The 13,611-nt window shown below is 41.3% G+C and overlaps 1 protein-coding gene across 2 annotated transcripts in view; it reads right to left on the reverse strand.

The window, feature by feature from the left end:
* Positions 1–13,611, reverse strand: part of nlgn4xa (neuroligin 4 X-linked a) — a 125,571-nt gene that overhangs the window by 86,207 nt on the left and 25,753 nt on the right. The window lies entirely within an intron of this gene.

The following is a 13,611-nucleotide window of genomic DNA, read 5'->3' on the forward strand; positions in this document are numbered from 1 at the left end:
TTCACATGTTAGATTGTCCCTTCTCTATTTTTGGTAATTCCACACCGGTGTAAAACCAAACACAACACGCATTAAGAGGCTCTAATGCCTGTGTCTCATTCTCGCGGCCCATGTCATCCCTAGTAAATGGTAAAATGGTAATGGTCTGTATTTGTAAAGCGCTTTACTTGGTCCTGAGGACCCCAAAGTGCTTTACACTATACACAATCATCCACCCATTCACACACACGTTCACACACTGGTGATGGCAGCTACATTGTAGCCACAGCCACCCTGGGGCGCACTGACAGAGGCGAGGCTGCCGGACACTGGCACCACCGGGCCCTCTGACCACCACCAGTAGGCAACGGGTGAAGTGTCTTGCCCAAGGACACAACGACCGAGACTGTCAGAGCCAGGGCTCGAACCATCAACCTTCCGATTACAAGACGAACTCCCAAATCTGAGCCACGATCGCCCCTAGTTGAAAAAATATTTTTAAAAATTATTTTAAAAAATGATTTAATAAGAAGGCAACAGGCAGAGTGTTACCTAAAGATGGCGGCGCACACTGTTGCAGCGGCTTACGGCTCTCCGTCTCAGTACTCCTTTCTACACCCGCCAGGGCCTTGCTGAGGCTAAAAAACCAACCACACAAGCCACCTCTGCCAAGCCTCTATCTCTCCAATGCCAGATCCCTCATCCCCGGACGGTGTTCACATAATTGCAGGTGACTTTAATAAGGCCGACATAAAGACCCCAGCGCTCCCAAAGTTATCAGCATGTCAAATGTTGCATGTCAAAAACTTTGTTGAACGCAGCCTCTTGGAAGAGTCCTTTGGTTTCTTACTTTAGGACATTGGTAGCTAAACCTGGATGTAGTAAATGTCTGGATACTCGACTGGATGGCAGTTTGAAGCCTTGGCCAATGAACTGGTTTCTGTGAAGCCACTATACTCTAGACTCATCACAATGCTTTCCTAATCATGCAACACAATAAAAAAGTGTGAAACTGTCTTTATACTTCATTTGCAGTTGTTAGAAAAGTTCAGCTAATGCTCGAAAGCAAACTTCAAGAGTGATTGTGGCAGATGAAGTCTAAAAGGTTCTCTGCAGTGCTGCCTGTTGCATCAGCCACTGAGGTATAGGTGGAACCACAGGGGAGCTACAGGAGTAATAAATTGCCACTGCAGATATTCAAACAGTCAGTGTGCATCGATCCTGAGTGCTTCCCTTAAAAAACAGGCAAGCCAAAGAAGTGCCTGAAGATGCTTTTTCGAGACCTTTCAGCATAAATCAATCTATTCTCCTGGTGCATCAGGCTATATTAAAATCTGATGTTTCAACTTAGCTGGTATATTACTCTTTAACAGTGAATTTGAGCTAGCAGTGTCTCAGTAGGAAAACTACTGAGTGCATAGTCACAGGCAGTGTGTTTCGCCCTTGCAGTTAAAAAGGTGGATATCCAATATGGCTCTTTTGTCTCTTTTCTCAACACCTGCTGTCAGCAAATAGTGTGTTTTCAGATCTGTTTTAACATCAAAATATCATCTCCCAGTGGACTGGTCCATCTAATGTCATGTAAAATGTGCTAACCCTCTTTGGGGTAAATGCAATAAACTAATGTAATAAAAACCCCTGAGGAAATGCAAGGTTTTTGCAAGATCCTAATATAAAACAGTAAATAAATAAATCACAGTTACCTACAAAACATTCGGAGTATTTAAAATGTATCACTTCATAATATTTTTTCAGCATTTTATTCAACCAAAATTCATAGAAAGCAAGTTGACAACACAATAAAAAGCTTTACTCCTGAAATTGGTTCATCTGTCACAGATACCCGCTTGTGCTTTCATGATAGCTAATACATACATTTTAGTTCAGTTATTTCAGTTAATTTACTAATAGATTACCAATCCAGAATTTGGGATGGGATACTGAGCTGGGGAGGAGAAGGGGAATGTGATGGGAGGCATGGAAAACAGGGAGGGAAGGGAACCTTTGATTCTGCTGAGTCGAGCAGAGAATTACTGCTGTGGCAAAATAATCTAAGCAAGTAAAGACTAGAGTAAAAAGCAGGGCTGGACGAGGCGATGAGACCAAACTGGGACAGAGTAAAGTGGGTCGTTGAGAACAGAGAAACTGGTGGCAGATCTGGTGGAAGAGGAGGTAGCATTGAAAGATGAGATACATTTTTACTGTTCCTTATTTTATTCTCGCTTTCTGGTCAAAAACAGATTAGAAATTATATGACTGAAGATATTTAGGTTTCATTTAGTCATAGCCAATTTTCTGTGGACTTACTAACTCTATGGCTAACTAAGAGAGAAGGTGGGCAAAGACACTAAAGTGAAATGTCTTTAGTTCAATGTACCCTTTAACTGAAACATGCACTTTGGCTTTTTAATCTCCATATGATCTATAATTGTGTACACAGCACAGAGAACTCGATGCTGTGCTGTTTGGTTATTATCATGCATAGCAAGGTGTTAATAGAAGACAGGAACAAAGAAACACACACACGTGGCAAACGTTTTTCCAGAGCTACAAATTTCTCTTTCTAAACAACACAAGTTAGCGCTCATGCTGCACCAAGGAATGAAGGACAGAATGTACAAAAGGATGTTTAGATGTTTAATTATAGGGACCTCCTTCCTACTTAAAGCTACCCCTTTGCCTGAGAAACCTCTGATTTAAAAGGTTAATCCGAAAGATCAAGCCTGGATTTGAGTTTGCTCAAGGATACTGAAAGGAGAGCAAAAACTAGGAGACTCTTGAAAAACAGCTACGACCTGCAAGAACTCGGTCACATGATAAGTGAAACTGGCACATTTTAGTTATGACTTTTAGCAGCATTTGAAAATCACTGTTTTATGTTTTCTACTCTTCTGATTTTGAGGCTTCATGAACAAATATACACAGCCTATACAGGGAGTGCAGAATTATTAGGCAAGTTGTATTTTTGAGGAAGAATGTTATTATTGAACAACAACCATGTTCTCAATGAACCCAAAAAACTCATTAATATCAAAGCTGAATGTTTTTGGAAGTAGTTTTTAGTTTGTTTTTAGTTTTAGCTATTTTAGGGGGATATCTGTGTGTGCAGGTGACTATTACTGTGCATAATTATTAGGCAACTTAACAAAAAACAAATATATGCCCATTTCAATTATTTATTTTTACCAGTGAAACCAATATAACATCTCCACATTCACAAATATACATTTCTGACATTCAAAAACAAAACAAAAACAAATCAGCGACCAATATAGCCACCTTTCTTTGCAAGGACACTCAAAAGCCTGCCAGCCATGGATTCTGTCAGTGTTTTGATCTGTTCACCATCAACATTGCGTGCAGCAGCAACCACAGCCTCCCAGACACTGTTCAGAGAGGTGTACTGTTTTCCCTCCTTGTAAATCTCACATTTGATGATGGACCACAGGTTCTCAATGGGGTTCAGATCAGGTGAACAAGGAGGCCATGTCATTAGTTTCTCTTCTTTTATACCCTTTCTTGCCAGCCACGCTGTGGAGTACTTGGACGCGTGTGATGGAGCATTGTCCTGCATGGAAATCATGTTTTTCTTGAAGGATGCAGACTTCTTCCTGTACCACTGCTTGAAGAAGGTGTCTTCCAGAAACTGGCAGTAGGACTGGGAGTTGAGCTTGACTCCATCCTCAACCCGAAAAGGCCCCACAAGCTCATCTTTGATGATACCAGCCCAAACCAGTACTCCACCTCCACCTTGCTGGCGTCTGAGTTGGACTGGAGCTCTCTGCCCTTTACCAATCCAGCCACGGGCCCATCCATCTGGCCCATCAAGACTCACTCTCATTTCATCAGTCCATAAGACCTTAGAAAAACCAGTCTTGAGATGTTTCTTGGCCCAGTCTTGACGTTTCAGCTTGTGTGTCTTGTTCAGTGGTGGTCGTCTTTCAGCCTTTCTTACCTTGGCCATGTCTCTGAGTATTGCACACCTTGTGCTTTTGGGCACTCCAGTGATGTTGCAGCTCTGAAATATGGCCAAACTGGTGGCAAGTGGCATCTTGGCAGCTGCACGCTTGACTTTTCTCAGTTCATGGGCAGTTATTTTGCGCCTTGGTTTTTCCACACGCTTCTTGCGACCCTGTTGACTATTTTGAATGAAACGCTTGATTGTTCGATGATCACGCTTCAGAAGCTTTGCAATTTTGAGACTGCTGCATCCCTCTGCAAGATATCTCACTATTTTTGACTTTTCTGAGCCTGTCAAGTCCTTCTTTTGACCCATTTTGCCAAAGGAAAGGACGTTGCCTAATAATTATGCACACCTGATATAGGGTGTTGATGTCATTAGACCACACCCCTTCTCATTACAGAGATGCACATCACCTAATATGCTTAATTGGTAGTAAGCTTTCGAGCCTATACAGCTTGGAGTAAGACAACATGCATGAAGAGGATGATGTGGACAAAATACTCATTTGCCTAATAATTCTGCACTCCCTGTAAAAAGAAAGCATGTGTACCATATTAGTTTTGCTGCCAAAATTAATTAATTAATTGTAAAGTGTTTATTTGTGTTAGCTATTATGCAAAACACGTTCCCTGCATTGCAAACTGATCAAGATATGATATGACAATGAAAACATTGTCATATCATAAAAAGGTAAAAAACAATGACTCTGATGATATTATTTCTGCACAATACTTAGGTTAAGACTTTTGATCCATGGCCCAAACAACATTTACAAATGGTGTAACTAAGCCATAAGCATTTAAGAAGCCCAAATTAAGCCCAAGTGTATATCTTTGTTCTTGTTTAAAAAGTCTTAACAACACCAACTTAGTCAAACTAATAGAACAGCCCGATTTTTCAAGTTAGTTATTGCAGTTCAAGTCATTCAAGTCCAATGAACAGTTTAAGGTACAAAGGTAAGTGCTGAACTGCCAGAGGCTAAAAAAGGTAAGGTTGACCAAAACTGAAGAATAATGTGCATTTCAGAATTATACAAAAAGGCCTTTTTCAGGGACAACATGGGTTAACAGTTTAAAGCTGTTCTGCAGCAATGGAGGTTGATCAAGCCTTGAAAGCTGCTGCTACTAATTCCCACAGCTGTTCCAACCTTTCTGGATTACTTCCCCCTCTGTCTGCATAAAAGCAGTGCTGGGACACACTGATGTACCCTCGTGAGCATCAGCTGAACACTATTGTACTGCAGAAAGTAGTGTGTTGCTACAAACATGGTGAGAAAGAGGCAATTAACAGTGGAAGAGACACAGACCATCATAACACTTATAAATGTCGGTCTGTCCTACAGAGAGACTGCAAGTCAAGGTGTCAGTGAGTCCAGTTTCCTTCAGCATCAAAGGCTCAGAAACTGTGACAGCAGGAGGTCTGCAGACCCAAAGACACGACTGACTCAGAGGACGAGTTTCTGAGAGTTAACAGCTGTGTGATCAGCAGCTCACAGGACAGCAGCTTCAAGCAGCTTCATAGTGGTCGTAGTGAGAAAGTCTCAGTTTCAGCTGTGAAGAGAAAACTTCAAGCTGCAGGTTTGACAGGACGAGTTGCAGCAAGAAAGCCCGAATAAGACAAAGAGGCTCGTCTGGGCCATGAAACACCGACACTGGACTACTGAAGACTGCAAGAAGGTTTTATGGGCTGATGGATCAAAATCTGAAACCTACGGTTCATCACGCAGGATCTTTGTACACCGTCAAGTGGGTGAAAGGACAGTTCCACAGTGTGTGGCATCAACTGTCAAACATGGAGGAGGAAGTGTGATGGTCTGGGGCTGTTTGCTGGATCCAGGGTCGGTGACTTGTACAGAGTGAGAGGCCCCCTGAACCAAAACAGCTACCACAGCATTCATGCAGCACTGTGCAGGACCCTCTGGTATGAGGCTAGTTAGTCAGGGGTTCATCCTACATCAGGATAAAGACCCCAAACAGTCCAAGCTGTGCCAGAACTACCTCAGGAAAAAGAACAAGATGGTGAGCTTGAAAACATGGAGTCCAGCACAGTCTCCAGACTGAAACCCCATCGAGCTGGTTTCAACTGGACAGAAATGTGAAAGCAAAGCAGCGACAAGGTCCACATTTATGGGAACTTCTGCAACAGATATGGGAGAATATTTGATTTCTATTGTAGAAAGAAGCCACGGCTGTGTTCAGCTGTTATATCTGTCAGAGGTGGCTCCTGATGAGTCAAAGTTTTGGTTCATTTTGGTCCATAAATTGATTCCATGATTTTTTTTAACTCCAATTGCTTTTTTGCACAATGCTTTCATTTCAGAGTGCAGTGAGACATTAAACGGAATAATTTTCAATGAAAAGGGATTAAAAAAAATGTGGTTTTTCTAAAAATTTTGACCATTAGTGTATATTACCATGTAATTTTCCATTTCTAAAAATAAACTCTGTAGATGCTAGAATGTTTATTTGTGTGGATTCTGCATGAACTGCTCTAGTCAAGGTTATAAATATTTTTCTGGCTATTCTGTTTCTATTCACATTATGCATGCGTTCCTTGGGCAGTACTATTGGAAGACATAACATAAATTTCCCCTGCTACACAGATGATGCCCAGCTTTTCTGTTTTGTTTTTATATGGGGTGGCTGTAGCTCAGGTTGCAGAGCAGGTCAGCCACTAATCAGAAGGTCGGTGGTTCGATCCCAGGCTGCATCCTGGCTGCATGCCAAATATCCAAGATACTAACCCCATGTTTGCCTACTGGTGGTGGTCAGAGGGCCCGGTGGCGCCTGTGTCCGGCAGCCTCGCCTCTGTCAGTGCGCCCCAGGGCAGCTGTGGCTACAATGTAGCTGCCATCACCAGTGTGTGAATGGGTGGATGACTGAATGTAGTGTAAAGCGCTTTGGGGTCCTATGGACTAGAAAAGCGCTATACAAATGCAGGCCATTTACCATATATTTATTTTTTTGCTTTGAGAAATGGATTTGATGTAATTTGATGCCAGAGTGAGGTCACTGAAGCAGTTAAACAACTCCTTGGTGGCAGAGCCCCTGGGTGGAGGAGGTTCGCCCTGAGAATAATACTGTAATCTTGCTTGAGATGCCTCTACAATGTTGCGTGTTGATCAGACCAGGGTGTTAAATCCCATCTTTATGAAGGGAGACCGGAGAGTGTGCTCCAACTATAGGGGGATCATCTCAGCGTCCCTGGAAATGCCTACACCAGGGTGCTGGAAAGGACAGTCCTTTGTCTTTTCATAATTTTTATGGACAGAATTTCAAGACGTAGCGAAGAGCCAGTAGGCTTCTGCTTGGGTGCTCTCAGAATCTCCTCTCCTTCACTGCAGAGTGTGAACCGTCAGGAATGAGAATCAGCATCTCCGAGTCTGAGGCCATGGTCCTCAGCTGGAAAAGAGTGGAGCGCCCACGTCGGATCATGGATGAGTTGCTGCCCCAATTGGAGGAGTTTAAGTATCTCAGACTCTTGTTCATGAGTGAGAGGAGAACGGAGTGGGAGATTGACAGACGGATTGGTGCTGTGGCTTTAATGATGCAGACGTTGCACTGGTCCATCACAGTGAAGAGAGAGCTGAGCGTAAAGCGATGCCCTTGATTCATCAGTCGATCTGCCCTCATTTTGGTCACAAAGGTAAAAAAGGTAAAAGTGCCGGAAATGAGCTTTCTCCCAAGAGGGGCTTAGAATAGAAGTCCACATGGAAAGGAGGTGGTTCAGGCATTTGACAAGGATGCCTCCTGGGCGCCTCCTGGGTGAGGTGTTTAGGGCATGTCCAACCAGGAGGAGGCCCAAAGGCAGCCTCAGGACATGCTGGAGAGATTATATCTCTCTGCAGGCCTGGGAACGCCTCAGTGTTCCCCCGGACAAGCTAGAGGAGCTGGCAGGTGAGAGGGAGGTCTGGCCTTCTGTGCTTAGGCTGCTGCCCCTGCGACCCGGCCCCGGATAAGCAGAAGAACATGACTGGATGGTTGAATGAGTCTTCATATAGTTTCCAAATGCACATTGAGTTTTAATGACTTGCAAGTCATGCATTTTGTTTTTAACATCTCAGTTCTTTTGTAAGCTGTGTTGCATATCTCTGAGATACCAGTAACTTTGGCAAAATGGCAGTAAAGCTAAAAAAAAAGAAAATCAAAACCTGATTTGGGAGTCGACACGAATAGATGGGCTAATTGGGTTGACTAAAAGTTGGAAAACAGCGTGGAAACTGATCTAACTAATCTAAGCTTATGGTATCACTCATATGCCACCATGTACTTTTCAAGGGCTATTTTAAAGATGATGGCAGCCAAGTGCAAGATCACACACTTAACATGTCACATCCTGACTGCTGTTATATCGCTGTCACCTCGAGCGGACTAAGAGGAGTTTGCAAGACAGACACCACTTCTGTCTTTCTGCTACGTCTTGAACAGAGATGGGCAGTAACGCGATACTGTAATCCGATTACTTTTTTTGAGTAATGAGTAAAGTAAGGGATTACTATTGAAAAAAAAAGTAATTAGATTACTGTTACTTTCCTGTAAGCACGCTGCGTTACTGCGTTACTAAAACCATGATTTTTTTTGTGTCTCATGACTGTGACGTAAGCAAGTGCGACATTCGTGGCAACAGCTGTGTGCAGATCAAAAATGGATAATACAACGAGTGCTGCAGAGAGTATGAGCGTGCAGCGTTTAAAGCGTGGAAGTACTGACCTTACTTTGAGTTTGATTCCTTAAAAACATTAGCGTACAGCGAAAAAAACCCTAAACGTCCGAGCAAGCATAGAGATGAATGTGAAATCCACAGAGAAGCTGCCGTATCCTTCCACTGACCGCTGCGCACACCTGCACCAGGGCAAACCTCCGCCTGCCCCACTCCTGCTTTACAGGTGAAAATAGAGCAACAGGACCGCTGAGTGTTTGACTTTGTTTATTTTCTGCTGTGTTTTACTTGCATCTATTGAGTGAGTGTAAACACAAAAAACTATTTTATTTTATGTGCTGGAAATAGGTTTAAATGTTAAACACATTTCTTCCAGTCAGAGAATGTTGCATATAATTTAATGTTTGCTTGATGTGTAAAGTTAAAAGATTAAAACTAATAAAACAAGTTTTAAAAAGAGACTTTTCCATTTGATTACATTTTATATGATGGATTATGCAGAAAAAATAGAATTGGGCTGAAAGGTCTGTTGCAATATTACCTATTTAGGGGATAAATCATGTTTTAAAAAGTAACTAAGTAACTAATTACTTTTGAAAATTAGTAATCAGTAAAGTAATGGGATTACTTTTTTCAGGAAGTAATCAGTAATTAGTTACTGATTACTTTTTTCAAGTAACTTGACCAACACTGGTCATTTCCTTCGTCTTCTTCATGTGAATGAATGTGTGTCCTAACCTTTCCTGCCTTTCATGACACTTTCAACTCTAGAAGGCTTAGTGCTGAAAAGATCACAGCTGTGGAATTAGTGAAAATGCAGCCTTGAACAACTGGGATCAGTAAAGCAACAAGAGGGTCCTTTTTTAACAGGTGGGAGCATGAAAGGCCTCACACACGCTGCATATTCATAAATCTTGGATGTGAACACGAGTCACTCAATACTTGAAGGAAATTTGGCCATTTCCCCTTGCTGTTTGGTGGAATATAGAAAGAAAAGTAAATAAAATAATACATTTAAAGATGTATTACTTCCTTTTATACCTCCTCATCATTTTAGATGAGAAGGTATAAAACATAGATTATTGTGATAAGATTATGGTAGATATTCATCAAGCTAAATGGAGCAAGGTGCAGCTGAAAACAGGCAAAAAGGGTAAACAGATTAGCAACATTAATACAGCATTATTAACCCTTCATGGTTCAGACAATTCACTTTGCATTAGCATACTTTTTTCTTGATGCACTTGTTTGACTTGTGGTCACTAATTTTAGAAAATCTCTATAAAAATATGACATTTTTATTACATACAATGAAAAGACAAGAAACGGTGTGTAGTGTGTTTGAATGTTTGTTGGATTTGGCTGTATGTAGGCACTAGAGTCCATCCCCCTGAGCTTGTAGGGCACTGCAGTTAATTGTAGGTGCTGGATCAGTCCAATCATCTAACTGTGCGAGCACAGAAGAAAGGAGGCTGAATAATACTGTAATTGATTAGGACTTTTATAATGATAAAACATATAAAAATGACTGAAAATATTAATTGATTGATTTTATTTCCCAAAAGGAGACAATTTGATCCTTAGGGAAGTAAAAAGCTGGACTGCACTGGCTTGGAAAAGTCAGTCTTTTTGCCTTTGCTGCAACACTTTCCTCCAGTGCAGCACAAGGACCTGAAAAATGTCTTCTGGTTTTACAGTTTGGAGTAAATCATGACCACTGAAAGATTAATCTGCTGGTAATGCCAATAGAAGGGTATATGAAGGAAATGTTAACACTGTTTTGGGTCTCACAATTGAGCCTAATGTTAAGCAGTAAAACAGAACCAATGTGCGAGATGTTGGAAATGTAAAAACGGGAGTGAGTCAGCCTCAGCATTGTCTTACTCTGTGAGAAAGCCCCCTGAGGAAACACCTTCACTCTGATTAATGCACTACAGCTGCATACCACCTCCCCAGTCTACTGCAGAGGCTGATAAAGGAACATACACACTCCAAACTGCCTCCCTTTCTTGTATCCACATCTCCATATCCACATCCTCTCTTTATGCAAACAAATGAAAAGAACGGCTGGGCATTTCTGTTGCAGACAGCCAGTGCCTCGTTTGCTCGCCCAGTGAATTCAGTAAGAAATCTAAAAGGCTATGAAAATACAGTCATCTGAACGTGCTCAGCACCGGCTGTGGTGGATTTTACTCTTTCAACTTTGGATGACAAAGAATAGGTGTCTTAATCTCTCAACTCACTTGAGGTGCAGAAAAACTATAAATCCAGTCTGATCCTCAGCTGGCAGGATATTTTGACATTACACTGGATTTCTGAAAAGGCCGACTCAAGGGATATAAATATGATGGACAGTGAAGGGAGCTCTAACTGGGATACACATGTCACTCCCTGCTGAGCTCAGTCTGTAGAGGTAATTTATTATAACTCTTTTAGCCACTGTGCCTCACACTTTTGGTTCTATATGTGCAATAATAAGACCTAATGAGATGCTGACATAGGATGCAATGTAATATTTGGCCCATTTATCAAGCCACAGATGTTGCACAAGCTTCACATTTTGTGTAATGTCAAAGTAAAAAGTCCATTGTAGGTGGCCTGCTGTAGTCTAAAGCCTCTATGTTGTGCTTTCCTACAGAGTCACCTCCAAACACAGCGGCTCCCACAGCTTTCAAAATTGCATTAAAATAACTCAGAGACCCCGTTGGATAAATGTCATTGCAGTGTTGAATAGGGCTGAACAGCATCTGTTATGGAGGATTTCAACAAAAACAGTAAAAAATGAGGGTCGGTACGTTTCTTTGCCTGTACCAAGAATTGCATGTGGCTGAATCTTTTATAGGTCAACTCCTACCAAACACAAATCACAATGCACAGTAACTATAACAACACTTGCACAGGTATGGCGATATGGCAGCCTCGCTTCTGTCAGCCTGCCCCAGGGCAGCTGTGGCTACAACTGTAGCTGCCTCCACCAGTGTGTGAATGTGAGAGTGAATGAATAGTGGAGTTATTATTATTATTCCAATTATTATTATTATTACTATTATTACTCTTCTGGCCTGGTTATTGCTTCAAACATGGAAGGAAAGATGAGACATCACCACGGCTTCTATTTGTTGTCTTTGCTGCAGCATTTTTGATTCACCACAAACTGAAAAGACCTCAGAGAGCTTTGGAGAAAAGTCCCAGCAGTCTTCTCATGACACTTTATATTTAGAGGTTTCATTTCATTGTAATAAAAATATAGGTACAATTCTGTCTGTCACCTGCAGGACTGTTATCTGTTTTCAGTAACACTATTCTGAATCACTGAGTCGAGGCCTTTGTCATGTATGTATCCTGATGAAGAGCATTTAAAAAAAGGAAAGTGAAAGAACCAACGTGAACAGAGTGACTCGATTTAGCCCAACTGAACTAAGGCCTTTTGTAACTTTGGAACCCACCTGAGATTCTCCTTATTGGCACCAAATCCAACCTTTTGAAGGCGAACCATTTCTCACTCACCATCGATAACCCCACAGTTTTCCCTTCTCCTCAGGTTAAGAGCCTTGGTGTCATCCTAGACAGTTCACTTTCCTATAAATCTCACATCAATAATCTCACCCGTTCTACCTACTTCCATCTATGCAATATTAACAGATTGCTTCCTTCTCTTTCCACCCAGTCTACGTCCATTCTTGTCCACAGTCTTCTTACCTCCCGTATTGACTACTGCAACTCTCTTCTGCATGGTCTCCCCCAAAAATCCCTCCATCAGCTTCAACTGGTTCAGAACTCTGCTGCTCGCATTATCACCAGAACCCCTCCTACCAGCACATCACCTGTTCTTCAGGAACTTCACTGGCTCACAGTGAAATTCCGGATAATTTTCAGACTTCTTCTGCTCACCTTCAAGGCCCTTCATAACCTCGCTCCTCCTTACCTTTCTGACCTGTTAACCACCACCTGTTCTGCCCGCTCACTTCGTTCTTCTTCTTCTATCCAGCTTGCTGTACCTTCCTTTCGCCTCACCACCATGGGAAGCAGAGCTTTCAGCTGCTCTGCTCCCAGGCTGTGGAATTCTCTGCCCCCTGAAATAAGAAACATTGGTTCTCCCCCAGTTTAAATCCCAACTCAAAACCCATCTGTTCAAATCTGCATATTCACTGTGAATCCACTGTTTGTCAATTTTATCTTGTGCTTTTGTTTTATTGTTCTTATCTTGCCATTGTTTTACTAGGTGTCTTCTTATTGTAAAGTGTCCTTGGGTGACTTGAAAGGCGCTCATAAATAAAATTTATTATTATTATTATTTAAAGCATTTGTACAGCATATTGAAGAGGAAATCTTCTATTTAAAAAAAACACTCCCACTGTGGAAGACAAACAAAGCTCTGTTACTGACATTACAGATCTGCACCAAATGTGTCTCTGGGATAAGAGATATCAATAATATTGCTTTATTTGCAAAACACAGTCATCTGCTGGTTTATCTGTAAGGGGAAGGGAAGTGACTAAAAGGAGATGGGACAAAAGAAACACATGGGAGACAGCCAGAGGTTAAAATGAATTACTAATTATTAAATGTATTGGCTGTGTATAAACACAAAGAGAGTGACAATTTTATAAAAACTTGGATAAATATAAACTGGTTCTGAAAAAAGTTTTGATATGTAAAATAAAACAATAATCCTGCAGTTTGAACTTTCATAAACCCATATCCTACACTCAAAAAAATAAGTCATTGGATGAACTCAATTGGACTGATGGCAGGTTTTCCACGTAATACATCTATTTTGGTCCAACCTAATCTACATACATCATGACAATTCAATTAAATTGAGTCAGTAGAACACAATTTCGTAAATACTGCTAAAATGAAAAAAAGTACATTAAAATGATGTGAAAGGTTTTGGTTGGTCCAACTCAATACAATGTCATTCACTTGAGCTAGATTTTCATTGCATTGAAATCATTATTTTGAGTTCAACTAAATCATAATTTTCATTACCAGAAAACTAATTAAAA

This window comes from Rhamphochromis sp. 'chilingali', assembly GCF_963969265.1.
Source record: "Rhamphochromis sp. 'chilingali' genome assembly, chromosome: 3".
In the NCBI taxonomy this organism is placed as follows: domain Eukaryota; kingdom Metazoa; phylum Chordata; class Actinopteri; order Cichliformes; family Cichlidae; genus Rhamphochromis; species Rhamphochromis sp. 'chilingali'.